Source organism: Bison bison, unplaced genomic scaffold, assembly GCF_000754665.1.
Source record: "Bison bison bison isolate TAMUID 2011002044 unplaced genomic scaffold, Bison_UMD1.0 scf7180017864440, whole genome shotgun sequence".
In the NCBI taxonomy this organism is placed as follows: Eukaryota; Metazoa; Chordata; class Mammalia; order Artiodactyla; family Bovidae; genus Bison; species Bison bison.
Window position 1 is genome coordinate 641748 of NW_011495002.1, and position 14121 is coordinate 655868.

The 14121-nt window shown below is 46.2% G+C and overlaps 1 protein-coding gene across 1 annotated transcript in view; it reads left to right on the top strand.

Annotated features, from left to right (window-relative positions):
* The first annotated feature begins 345 nt into the window (after positions 1 to 345).
* The window catches only part of TRIO (trio Rho guanine nucleotide exchange factor), a 359748-nt gene continuing 345972 nt past the window's right edge, over positions 346 to 14121 (top strand). Inside the window, exon 1 of the mRNA XM_010858807.1 lies at positions 346 to 2392. The gene's annotated coding sequence lies outside the window, so the exon portion shown is untranslated. The remainder of the gene's footprint in view (positions 2393 to 14121) is intronic.

Genomic DNA, 14121 nt, shown 5'->3' on the forward strand with positions numbered 1-14121 from the left:
CTGTGGTTTTTCCAGTAGTCATGTATGGATGTGGGAGTTGGACTATAAAGAAGCTGAGCTCTGAAGAATTGATGCTTTCGAATTGTGGTTCTGGAGAAGACTCTTGAGAGTCCCTTGAACCTGCAAGATCAAACCAGTCAGTCTTAAAGGCAGTCTACTCTGAACATTCATTGGAAGGATTGATGCTGAAGCTGAAGCTCCAATACCTTGACCTCCTGATGCAAAAAGCCGACTCATTGGAAAAGACCCTGATGCTGGGAAAGATTGAAGGCAGGAGGAGAAGGGGGCGACAGAGGATGAGATGGTTGGATAGCTTCACCAACTCAATGAGTGTGAATTTGAGCAAACTCCTGGAGACAGTGGAGGACAGAGAAGCCTGGTGTGCAGGCTTGGTTGCAAAGAGCTGGACAGGATTGAGCAACCGAATGATGGACCTAAGGTGGGACCAGACTCTCTGTAATGTCTAGGGTTAATCTGGGGAAAGGTTGAAGATAGTTATGGGGAAATAGAGATTCTTTTCTTAGATTCTGTAAGAAGCATAACTTGAGAATCCATTTGACAAGTCTGCTGACTTAAAAAAAACTATCTTTAGATGCGAACAGTCACCATTTTTCCTGCTTTAAATTTTCCCACTCTGCTGAGTTTTGCTGCTGTCCAGAAGGAAAAAGAGTAGCACAGGCAGAGTGGTCCGCTGTGCCTTGACATTCCTGGTGTTAAAAAGGGAATTTCTAGGAGGGGGCGTTGTTACTGTATAAATAACTGTGTGAGATCATTCACCCTCAGTTCATGGACTTTCTTACATGTAATTAACTCTGAAGCTGTGTATTTCACAGTGTTGATGGTTAAGGAGTGAATTTATAAAGTGTTAGTCTCCCCACTTAAAGACTCATAACCATAAAATGAAGTTGTTCTTGAACTTGAGAAAAACACAATTCAAATTTAAAAGTATTATCCTGGAATATTTTTAGATAATTTTTGTTGGGGTCTCTTCAAGTGTGGTCGCCTGTGTGTATCTTGGAAAGTCATAAAAATCCCCACTTTGGAATTCTGTGAATGGGAGGTGTCAGTGCAAGAAGAAATGAATATATCAGAGACTGATATTTGAAATCTGTTTTTTTGTTTTTAATTTTTTGGTCACATGGCCTGTGGGAGTGTAATTGCCCGATCAGAGATCCAACCCCTAGTCCCTGCATTGGAAGTGCGGAGTCTTAACCACTGGACTGCCAGGGAAGTCCTTGAAATCTATTTTAAAACAACCCTTGTTTCTTAGTATATGTGAAGTGGAATGTATAAATAACATGTGTTTTAGGGCAAGATGTTTTAATTTGAGTTTGAAAATTAGGCTTATGAAAAGTCTGAGAGGTTGGTCCGAACAGTATATACAGTTTTTCCATTGTTGATTGCTTTTACTTCACTTCCTCTTCTCATTCTGATTCACATCTTTAAGGATTCCTCTTTCCTTCGTTACTGTTGCTGTTGAACATCAGGCCTGCAAACCGGAGTAGGGGCCTCCTGGGCCATGTGGATTCTGGAAGTTTTATGTTTTCTTACTTGCTTTTACTCTTAAGTTAATGCTTGTTCTTGATATCAGATGCACTAGGATCTGCAGGAATAACAAAGTGCATGTTATTTATTTATTTTTATTAGTTTAGCTTTTAAGTGATAAGGACCAAAAAGTACCATTCCTCTGTTTATTCTGAGGGTGCACACAAATACATTGGGAAGCAGTGCTTTTATTAGACTGTTGCTTTAAGTATTTCTGCTGATCTAGAATCAGTCCTAGAATGAAATCTCCAAAGTCTAAATTTTCTAATACTTTACCATCCTAATAACAAATAGATTCCTGGTGTCTGATACTAAACAGATGTTTCTTGCTTGTAGATAGCTATTCAAAAAAAAAAAATTGTGATTATGAGAAATCCCTTCCAGCCCTCACTGTCCTTTTCAGTACCACAGTGATGGTAGTTGGCACCCAAGGACCCTTACCAGCTCCAAAAAGCCAGATTGCACCGAGGCAGAGTGTATTTCACACGTTTATTCCAGAGTTACTTCACCTCCATCTAAACGCTGTTGCTCTTGCTCTAATATATCTTGGGTCCGGAAACTTTGAGGACCGTCGCTAATTGGATGGTTTCCAGGCCATCCGTTTCCTTCACGTGACAGTTCTGTTCACGTGTCTCCCTCTGGGAGAGCAGCTCCTCGCGGGAGTAGTGAGTTTCAGCATTCTGTGAGCTGGCCATGTACCTGTTTGTTTCCGGATATTTGACTGCAGCCTGCGAGATGCAGAATCTGCCGTGTTCTTTGCTGGGCATCTCTCATCTCCATGGCATCGTTTATAGGTCCTGTCTCAGCCCTGCTGATTGCTGAACACACAGAAGGGGACAGCCTGCAGGTGAGATGGGACCTGTCCCTCCCTGAACCACATTACTGGAGACCTCTGACTGTAAACCCTATGCAGGATTAAGGTGGGATGATGGTAAATTGTCCGTGACAGCTTGTACTGTGGATTTGGGGCTGTTTGTGGGGAAAATGGGATGGCGGACAGTCGTGGAATTGCACGCTTGCTGTAACCTAAGTAAGTATTCAGCAGCAGCTGCCAAAGCGATATGGGAGGCCAGGACCCCCAGTCCTTGGGGGTCAGCTAATATCTTTGGAGTTAGGCTCCACAGAGGGTCAAGTAAGTGCATGCAGAAGCAGTAACCTGCTTTTAACGTCAGAGGGTAATATTTAAAATGCCATGTTTGTTCCCTTCCCCCCAAAACATTATGAACGCCAACCTTGTCCTTCAAGAAAACCTGGTGAAGCTCTCTCTTAACTATTATCTCTGTTGCTGCTACCACCTGAGGGCCTGTGGGTCTAGGTGCGAGCAGGTGTTTTATATACGTTTTCTCGTATAAAATCAGATCCCCCCACCCCCTCCAGCAGGTGGAGGCTATTTCTGTGTTCGGATGAGGATCTCAGCCTCTGGGGAGGTTGAATGACTGCCCCAGTTTGCACCGCTTATGAGGGCTTGGGCTGGAATTTAAACCCACAGCTGCCAGACCACAAAGCCCCCACGTTGCCTTTTCTTCTCCCATGGAGGGAAAGAGGAGAAACGACCCTCCCTCCATACAGCATCCCACAAGGCCTGGTGTTGTAATTGTCAGATTTTAAAACTGAATGTGTACATCCTCCTGTGTTGAAGATGGAAGCTGTAATTTACAAGTCTCACACTGAACAAAAGTGGAATGACAGATTCTGGGATAGAGCAAGCACTTTTTCACTGTAGTCTGAGCCCCGTGATTTAGCTTCTGTACCTTTCCTCTTCTCACCTGATGAAAGCTGATGTTCCTTCTTACGTAAATAACCCCAGTAACCCCAGCTGTCCCGCTGAGATGGTTTTGAGTTTTGCTGCCTCTAGTCTGTCTCTGTCTAGGGAGGACTCGTGTGGCTGGGCTGGTCCCCACTTCCCTGGCTGTGGCCACTTGGTCTGAAGGGGGAGGAAGTCTCAGTGGCCCTCAGGGTTGGCGGAGGGAAGTTTGGGAAGGGCAGGGAGAGGCTGGCTGGGGAGGGAAGTTTTCCAGCCATTGGCTGTGTGTATCACATTATAAAGAATTCCCGGGCTTCCTTTCTAACTGAGGAAGGTTGCATGGGCGGGGGCGTGGGGAGGGGCCAGAGACGCTAAGCTGCTTTTTTAGGGGACAGTTTTGAGGTGGGTGTGGTCCTTCCCTGGCTTCTTTCTCAAGCTGTTTTGCAGCTTCTCTTGTCTTTTTTGTTATTCATGGAAATGTACGCATAGATGATGAATGTTGTGGTCATGGGGAACAGAGACTTACTTCCTGCCATCCTCCTTTCGTGGGATAACTTCTGGGCGTGTGTTCTAGGTTTTCCTTTCTGTGGGGTGCATTTGCATCAGGTACACCTCACCTGTCTCCCTCACAGTATATCACCGGAAGGTGTACTATCCTCTTAAAATCTAATTTTCCTTTCTTCCTGGTTTATTCAAGGAGTTTCAGATTTTTTTAGTTTTTGTTTAATTGTTGCTTTAAAAAAAATTCTACAATTAAAGTCATATTGGCCTACTGTTGAATGGGAGAGTATGTGCTTTTGACATGCTATTTTAGTTGATCTTGATTTTAAACCAGCACAGGAGGTACAAGGCTCAAATTCGTATCAACTTAGTCAAGTTGAGATTTCACTTGTATGCATCATTTCTGGCTGTTCAGTTGGTTCTTGTCTTCATGGTTGATTGCATTTAAAGTTTGTTGCGGTTTTTTCTGCAGGAGGAGATGGCAGATGAGTTTATTTTGAGAAACCAGTTTTCATGTTCAGAGAAGAACTCAAAATCCCCAGTTGTTACAATTTCACTGCAGGAACATCACCTCCTCCTCCCCTCCCCCTTCTCTGGATATGTATACACACACACACACACACACACACGCACATATATTTGTATATATTAAATTTAGATATTATTTTGTGTCTGAACCATTTGAGAGTAAGTTGCAAGGTGATGTTGCCCTTACCTCTAAAGGGTGACTCCACGGTATTTTCTCAGAGCAAGGACATTCTCTTACATAATGACCCAAATTAGGAAATTAATTTTTATTATCTAAATTTGCTGACTTCAATAAAATTTTACCAATGATTCCAGAAACTCTTGGTGATTAAAAAACTCTTGGTGGTCCAGCATTCTATCCAGGAACACATACAATTATTGATAGATTTAGTTGTCATGTCTCTTTGGTTTTCTTTAATTTGGAACATCTCCCCAGCCTGTCTCTTTTGTTCCCTGGAAGGTTCTAGTCCGTTCTTTGGAGGACGGTCTCTCGGTTTGGGGGGAGTTCCTCCTGACCAGGTTCAGGCCGTGCTTGGCCGACGGAAGGGCTGAGTCCTTCCCCTAACGCCCCATGGGGGGCCCAGCTGTCACCTGCCGTCTGTGAGATGTCCGTTCAGTCTTCTGATTCAGGGGTGACTACCACTGTACTGTTTACTTGTAATCAGCATCTTGTGAAGAGAGAATTCGAGACTGTGGAAAATCCTGTTCCTCTGCTGACTCTAATTTGCTAGTTATCTCCATTGCTGACTTTTGCCCGAATCAGTGATTATTATGATAATTTCAGCCTGGTGAGGTTTCTAGCTTCATTACTCCTTCTGTGCTTCGACCGTAAGGGCAGAGCCTCTCTCCATGCCGCACTTATTTATTTCTGTAAGTGTGGCCTTACAGATTCCTGTCTTATTGTTCAGTTGCTAAGCCATGTCTGACTCTGCGACCCCAGGGACTCTCTTAGTCAGTGGGTTATAATCCTTCGATGTCATTACCCAGCTTGATGCTCAGTTGTTCATGATCTGGCCAGCGATGTCCTTTCAGACTGGCTCCTTTGTCTTTTGTGACGTGTCCCCGTCATTTATGGGGCACTTCCTTATTTTCTGACACAGTGAAATGTCCCAGGCTTCTGTTCTTTCCTGACCGCAGCCCTGAAATCGCCACTTCTCCAAGGAGCCCTGGTTGATTTTAGCAGAAGACAGCATGAAGAAACTCATTCTGGGCACCGAGTGTGCTTATGCTACAGGGGTGTTACTGCTTCCAGATCCTTTCAGTGCACAGAGCCGGGAATCGGGGAGTTTGCATCCGCACGTGCTTGTGTGCACACACACACAGCATCACATGTCATGTGCTGTTCTGTGCACACCTGTCTATAATAAAAACCGAGTTCGTACACATGCCTCAATTCCAGTCCAGTACTACAGACTGCATTTCAGTCTTTCCTTTCCCAAATTTGTATGTAATTCCCTTCTCTGAAGTGAAGGCTCCTTTTATCCCCAACGTCTGCACTGACTTACTCAGTCCTAGAAAATGCAGAAAGCAATTTCGAAATGCTAAGCCATACCACTGTGATAAACGAACCTACATCTTCAAGTTGAAACTGTTCAAATCGGCAGTTAGCGGTCAGCTTCTGTTCAGCTCCGTGCCTTGTCACTTAGTCACCCAAAGAAAACAGATGAAGTCATAGGCTGGAACTCCCCCGAGGTGTGTTTAAGAAAGAGCTGCCAGACTCGGTCAGCAGCTCGCTTTCTGGGGATGTTGAAGCACAACGGTGGAAAATCAGGAGTTGCCAAAAAAGAAGGGGAGATTAATTTCTAATAAGTGTGGTTTATAAAGCTGACACCTGTTGTGGGCAAAACAGTTGATCATCTTCATCTCCATGTACGCGTTGCCGGAAGACAGGAGGGAAAAGGAAAAAAGTGTTGAGATACTAAGAGTGAATGATTGGACGCAAGGGATGGTCTGAGAAATGGATGGGTGTGGGTGGAGGCTGGGGAGGGGGTGGTCTTTTCTCAAGAATCCATCACGTGCTATGAGTAGAGGAGGGAGCTGAGTGCGTGGAGTAAGTCATGAGTCATGACTTTTGAGACTTGCTTGCTGCCCTTCATTGATTAAATGTTTCTTCCCAGAAACCACCTCTGGAGTGTCCGCATTTGTGTGGGATTTCTAGGAAGTGTCTTTGGGCACTCATTTCTAGAAACTGTGGGCCACTGGGTGCAGATCTCGTTACAGGCAAGATGAATTTTTGCTGTTCAGAGGTTTGCTCCATTAAACGATGGCACAGAACACGGGCTCTTGATTTGGGGAGACAGTGTCGGTTTCCTTTGTCGCACTGTTTTCTGTGCCTGTCCACGTGCTCCTTGAATGGTCATCTGGGAGAGTCAGCCTCTGTACCTGTACAAGCCCTTCCTACAACTAGACAGTTCAGCCAGAGAGAATAATTTGCTTGTTAATGCCCTAAGAGCGAAAGCCTTTTGGTTTGGAAAATTTGGAGAATAAAAGGTCATGACCGCTAATGGGTCAAGCATTCTGGGGGAAGGGCTTTTGGGTGCTGAAAATGTTACGGGATTACCTAGTGGCCGGTGGCTTAGCAGTCAAGAATCTGTCTGCAGTGCAGGAGTCGTGAGTTCAGTCTCTGGGTGGGGAAGATCCCCTGGAGAAGGAAATGGCAACTCGCTCCAGTATTCATGCCTGGAGTATCCCACGGACAGAGGAGCCTGGCGGGCTACAGTCCATGGGGTCGCAGAGAGCTGGGCCTGACCAAGCGCACACACATGATGATGAATATACTAAATATACTAAAGTCAACTGTACACTTTTTTTAAAAGGGAGAATTTTATACTATGTGAGTTATGTATCAATAAAAAGGATACAACTAAATTGGCAATATTTCAAAGTCTTAAACAGCTTCATTTATTGAGTGCTTACAGCCACCAGCTATTTAATTTTCACAGTCCTCTGCAGGGTAGGCAGTGGCATCCAATTTTGTACCCGAGGGAGGGGACTCAGAGGGTTTTAACTTCCTGCAAGTCAGTAGCTCTTAGGGCTAGCCTGGAGGATCCAAGCATGCAGTGGTCTCCCGGGCAGGGTCCCAGGTAGACGGAGTGTGCCTGCAGGGTTTTCTCCTGCTGTACCCTGCATATCACACTGCGTGTGGGACACCATCCAGGGAGCTTTCTTTGGTGTCTGAGGGAGGAAAAGAAATCACTGCTTTCTGAAGGAGGGCCTTGTAGATAAGATCTGATTGAGCTTCTGTTGTGGTTTGATGGTGTGTGCGTGCTCAGTCCTCTCAGTCGTGTCCAACTGTTTGTGACCCCATGAACTGTGGCCCACCAGGCTCCTCTGTCCATGGGATTCTCCAGGCAAGAACACTGGAGTGGGTTGCCATGGCCTTCTCCAGGGGATCCTCTGCACCCAGGGATCAAACCCCTCATCTAGGTGTATCTCCTGCATTTTGGCGGAATTCTTACCATGGAGCCGCTGGGGAAGGCTGATTTGATGGTATATTTGGTCATTTCTTAGAGAACGTTGAACTGTCTATCCTGTTGAAAATTTCGGGGCATCTCAGTCAAAAAGATAAGGACAGGCTTTGCTCCCCTGTAAGTGGTGTATCTGTGGGCCCTGAGGGCACAGCTGAAGTGGTTCAAACTGGTGATCGCACCCTTGCAGCATCCTGGAGAAGTTGAGGGAGAGGCGGCGTGGTGCCTGCTCCCACTCAGAGTGGCCGCCAGGGTTCTCCTGCTCATGTGAGTACTCCGTCCTTGGATATTGGAGTCAGCTCTGATCGCTCGTTGCACACACACACACACAACCAGCGTGTTAGACTCCAAGACAGAAACTGTATCAATTTGCATAAAATCGCATATGCTCTGTTGCAAGAATTTTCATTGTGCCTGTTTTAGAATTGAGTTGACACTTCATACAGGGTATGTGAGCTTCACTTAAAAGGAGATGTCTCAGAAAGAAGAATTTGTGTGGCTTTGACATTACTTTTGGGCATGGTCCCCGAAAGAAAGGAACCATAGAAGACTTTTTTTTTTGAGCATTTTGAAACCTTTTCTCCTGCTTCCATACATTAAAAGCATGTAAAGCAGGTTGGAGTTTTGTCTGCTGTGTTGCCTGCCTGCACTGGGGACCAGAGATCTATGGAACAGGAGCCTTCCTGCTGGGTGGTGACCTTTTTATGATGTTTGGTCTGTCATCTTTGTTTCTCTGTTTCAAATGCCTAGCTCAGAATTGCTTGGCACTTGAAGTGGTTTTCATCTTCACAGGACTTTATGGGCATTGTCTAATGTACATGGCACTGTGTAATGAATGAGCTGTTTATCCTTTGATCTGTGTCAATATGCCAGGTGCCATACAGCTGGAGAAGACAGAAATAATATTCTGGCCGGCGGGAGTTTGTATCTCTAAAGAGGCAAGGTGATTAGCAGGTTCTCTCTTCTGGCCTCTTTTGAAAATGTGCTGGGGAATAATGTAGAAATTAAAAGGACAAGAGGTCATCAGCGAGCCCAAGTCCACCTAATTGGAATTGCTCTCAAGGTGAAAATGAAATTTGAGGCGCTCTTGAAAAGACCAAGTCGATTATCTCTCAGTTACGCATATATATTGACATACATAATATTTCTCCTGTTTACAGATGAGGATTTTGCCAAAGCTAGGGCAGAATTATTTTCAGTTCTCTTCATACCACCCCCGAATCCTCTTTTTCTTTGCCTGGGGTGCAGGGATGTGCTTTGTAACTGAAGCTACATGAGAGTCACAAGTGCAGTTTTCTGAGTTTCAGACCTGATCAGTCCCCCTGCCCTCGCTGGGCTGGCCTCAGGGGAAGCTTCTAGACCTCTTGCCCAGTCAGCTGCTCGAACCCCATCGCACACCCCACACTGTGACCCTGCCCTTGGCCCTGTCTCTGTGTTTGGTGTTCCCTCCTATTCTGGGTTTTGCTAACTGCCTCAGCTTAGGTCACACATCACTTCCGTTAGGAAACCACCCATGAGTCTTCTCCTGGCCTCATGGGCTGGCTGTGTTGATGTAGAACCTCGTATAGACCGCGTTCTGGTTCTGGGTCTCTGGGTCGTGGTTGTTTCCTGTGAAGATGGGCTTGCTGGTCTCTGGCCTAGGGAGCCTGTTGGAGACGGAAACCCAGCCTGTTGGAGAAGGAAATGGCAACTCACTGCAGTGTTCTTGCCTGGAGAATCCCATGGACAGAGGAGCCTGGTGGGCTACAGTCCATGGGGTCGCAAGAGTTGGATACGACTTAGCGACTAAACCACCACCACCACCACCACCCCAGCCTGTATCAGAATCACCCACAAGGTTTAAAAAATTACAGAATTGCCAGCGATTCTCATTTAGTAGTTCTAGAATAGGGCCCTAGAATCTGTTTTTAATCAAAACCCTACCGGTAATTTATGTGCACAGCTAGAGGTAGCAACCTTGAGTTACACCAGGGTGCGCTTGCTGGTTTTGGTTGCGGGGCCGTGGCTAGTTTTGGGTAATACGCTCGGTGTGCAGACCCTTTCGCTTACATGCCTGGAGGAAGTGGAGAGACGGAGTGAGGGCCGTGTGTGACGGGCAGCCTTCCTGCGGAAGACTGGCCCATTGAGGAGCCGGCCCACCAGCCTGGTTATCTGCTGTGTGAATAGGCTGAGTGCACGACTGGCCTTCCAGACTCACATTTGAAGTTACCGTGTTGCCATAGAGATGTTATGTAGTGTGTAAGAAGAGTAGAGAAATCATGTCGTAAATTATCAGCACAGATGGCTTGTAATTTAACACTCTCCTAGCCCGTGTTCTTTGTACTAGTACTTGAGAACGCTTGAAAATAACAGTTCTTACTTTGTTTTTCACCTGTAAAAATGGCAGAGTTCATACGGTGATTTGAAATGGAGTTTATCGTTGCCACCCACAGACACAGTATACGAGGGCAGTAACAGGTGGGAGAATACCTGAAAACATTTTAGGAGTGGCCTCTTCACCTCTACTTTAAAAACTCACATGTAATTTGCTCCCCCCCGCCCCCGCCCCAGTCCACTTAGATTTCATACTCTCCCTTATTATTATTTTTAAAATTTTTATTAATTAAAAAATTTTTTTCCTTTATTTATGGCTGTGCTGAGTCTTTGCTGCTGTGTGGGCTTATTTTGCTTATTCATGGCTGTGCTGAGTCGCTGCTGCCGTGTGGGCATGAGCGGGGCCTGCTTTCTAGTTGTGGAGCTTGGGCTTCTCATCATAGCAGCTTCTCCTGTTGCAGAGCACAGGCTCTAGGCGCCCAGGCTCAGTAGTTGTGACTCGTGGGCATGGATGTTGTGGCGTGTGGGCCTAGTTGCTCCACGGGGGATATATGATCTTCCTGGACCAGGAATAAAACCCGTTTCCCTGCATTAGCAGGTGGATTCTTAACCACTGGACTACCAAGAAAGTCCCCTCTCCCTATTATTCTGATAGGACTAGTCAGGGATAATTTTTATCTCCTGGCTTGATAGTAAAAGGACTATAACAAGATCGCTTAGATTCAGGCAAAACACTGACTTTCAAGGTGTTTTATATGTGATTGACAATATAAAGGGTATCTTCCATAGGAGATCTCTTTTAAACTTTTTCCTCTTCTGTTTTAATCTATGAACTGATGGGTCGCTCTTAAAGATTGCATCCCTCATCAAGGAAATTTATTCTTTCTCTCTTGCAGGGAACTGGAGTTCTGAAATGTGCATGCATGTAGGCATATACACACACATATACACTCATGCATGCTTGTAATTTACATTGTGTAAATGAGGAGAGTGAATATATATTTAAACAACTTTAAATTAGCAAATGATAGTCCTATTAATATAATTTTAAAATTCAGTAAAGCTTTTTTTGATTTTTAGGTACTTGGGGTTTGTTACACACAAGAACATAATTCTTAGATTTTTTTCCCCCCCTCACATTCTGAAAGTATCCAGAATTAACAGGCTATCCCTACATACATTTTCATGAATCTCATTTCTCATTTCTGTAAGCAGTTATTTGCAAATAAGAAAAAATTAACAAGTAAGTTTTCCAGTCTCCAGATAGTTCCTGACTTGCTTATATGTGAATGTAACATTAACAGTACAGGGCACTTCCCTGTGCCTCTCTGTCTGCCTGTGTAAGTGCTTTTTATGAGCCTGTGCTGCTGGTACGGGTGGTGGTTTCTGATGCTGTTTAGTGGTAGAACAGATAGGTCAGTTGTAAACCAGCTCTGCTGGATGTACTACTTCCTTCAGGAGGAATCATTCAGATGACTTAGGTCTTTTGATACCTCTTTGTCAGTGCTGGAAAATTTAACAGCAACAACAAAAACCTTGGTAATTATATTGGAAAGCATCTGAAAAATAATCTTACAGAGGCCTCAGAGCCATTACAGGAGCCAAGAGGGAAGTGTTGGGAGTTAAGCCCCAGTTTCTCTGAAAAGCATGGCACACCACTCGGCAAGGTTGGCTCAACCTCCTGGGAACCGTCCTCTGCCAGTCTGTTGGCACTGGCTTGAATGAATCGGTGAAATTGCCCAATTATTGAAATGGATGGCTTAAGGGGAGGTTATTTGGCTTGTAAACCCACCTGTCATGGTAATGAGGCAAAACTGATGGTAGAGTCTGCTCAGGATCCGATTTACATCAAGGGCAGAAAGGCTCCTGCTGCCCAAACCCAGGATCTTGTCTTCCTGAGATTGCTTTATGAATGTTTGGACAGTGCCCTCCTGGCCAGTGGGATTTGGAGAGTCACTGGGTAGCTTTCCATGAACTTCCTCCTCGTTAGCAGGGAAGGTTCATCTTTTCCCTCTGGTCAGAGTTGGAACGAGTCCTGTTTTGTTCCTCTTGGTGAACCCACTGGCGTTGGTGTGCTTGTCTGTTTCCTCTTCCCAGCCTCTAAACGCATCTCTCTTTTGCTGGCTTGTTACCTCTGCAGGAGGAGTTTCCTCATGGCAGTGTCTGCACGTTTAACCCACGTTCAGCCTTTTACCCATAGTGTCCTGAGGTATCGCTGTCATCTTGCCTGTTGAATTGCTTGTTAGAAACACTGAGGACATGTGCGGCCACCAGAACCGTGGGCAGCAGGACAGCTTGGCCCTTTCCAGTTGCACCTGGCCCTGTGTGGCCATGGAGCTCTCTGAAGGAAGGATGCTCTCAAGGCAGATGAATGAACACAAGCTCCCCCCACCACCCCCAACTTCCCAGTAGCTGTATTTTATTTCATTTTTCCTGTTGACCATCCATCTTTCTTTCGGAGGCTCTTTGTCTGGGTGTCCTTCAGAGGGACTTTCTTTAGGAGACTGACTCACCCAGAGGTCATTCTCACACAGCCTTAGTCCTTCACAAGCAGAGCCCCATCTGCCTTACTGAAAAGTAAGCTTTTCAGAAAGGCCCCTGAACCCTGTAAATAGCTGTCACCAGTGCCCTCCTTTGGAGCTGTGTGTCACTCTGAGGCCTGGGTTCATCCACCCGTCCTGGGTTTTCTGGCGTCCAGACGATGTCAGGTCAGCTAGAATGGGATGGGTGGTGGCTGCCAGGGGCACACGCCCTGATTCCAGACCTGGTGAAGTAACCAGTGCCTTTCTTCATGAATCGGACTCTTTTCTTTTTTAATCCCCTGTTTTCTCACTTTTTTCCTGCCTCTTATGTCTCTTCTTTGATCACTTTAGAGTGACCGTGCCGCGCCTGGGCCATTGCTGAACTTGGCTGGAGGCAGATGAGAGTTCGATTTCTGGGTCAGGCACTTAGGAGCATCCACAGCGAGGCTCCCCTTGGAGAGTCTTGATAAATAAAGCACTGGCACCCAGGCACAGTCTCGGACTGGGAGAGCAGCGAGGCCCGCGGAGCACCCTGCCCTGTCCCCAGGTCCCTCGTGTGAGTCCCCTCCTGCGGGTCCCCTCCTGTCTCCTGTGCCTTTCCACCTGGCAGCACCCCTGACTCTGAATCTTTTTCTACTTGACACTTTTTTTTTAATTGTACTGTATGCCATACCACACAGTAGGCAGGATCTTGATTCCCTGACCTGCCCAACTCTTGGCAACCCCATGGACTGTAGCCCTCCAGGCTCTGTCCGTGGAATTTTCCGGGACAGAATACTGGAGTGGGTAGCCATTTCTTTCTCCATACTCGACACCTCTTTAATCACAGGTATATCTGATGTAAAACTGGCACTGGATGATGATCTTTGCTAAACTTTGTTTAGCAAATAAAGTACCACTAGTTCTGATTTTGGGGGTAATTCGATTCCTCCCCCTAAACTGTGGTATAATTACTCATCACGATTCAGTTGGGCTCTGTCACCCCAGCGTCAGGTACTTTCTTCCTGATATTTTATTTTCTTAGCTGCCATCGACATCGAGGCTAAGCTTCACTCACGGTTGTATCCCTAGCACCCAGCACCCAGTCGGTGCTTAAATGTTGGCTGGAGGAACAGGCAAGGGCACGCACATCTGAGGGCGGGAGGCAGATGTTGGCTCGAGGCCCAGGTTTCTTTCTGGTGTAACATCCTCTCTTGTGCAGGATGGTGGGAGGAAGAGAGCCGGCTTCTGTGCCTGGGGCCTATGCGTGCGAGCGGCCGGCCGGCTGGGCAAGGAGAAGCAGTGGCCCCTTTCCTTGTTTGGCTGTTCTCGTGTTTCTGCGTTGACCTGCTTACTGCTGTTTACTGTTGAAGAGTTAGCTACTTCTCCAGACCCACGACGCCTCTCCCACTTGGACTTGTCTCCTTGCCATCCCCAGCTCCATCTAGCCTGGCCAGGCTCAGCCGATTCCGTGTCTGCCGAGTGATTACTAGGTTTGATCAGTTGCAGAGCTGAGTGGAGA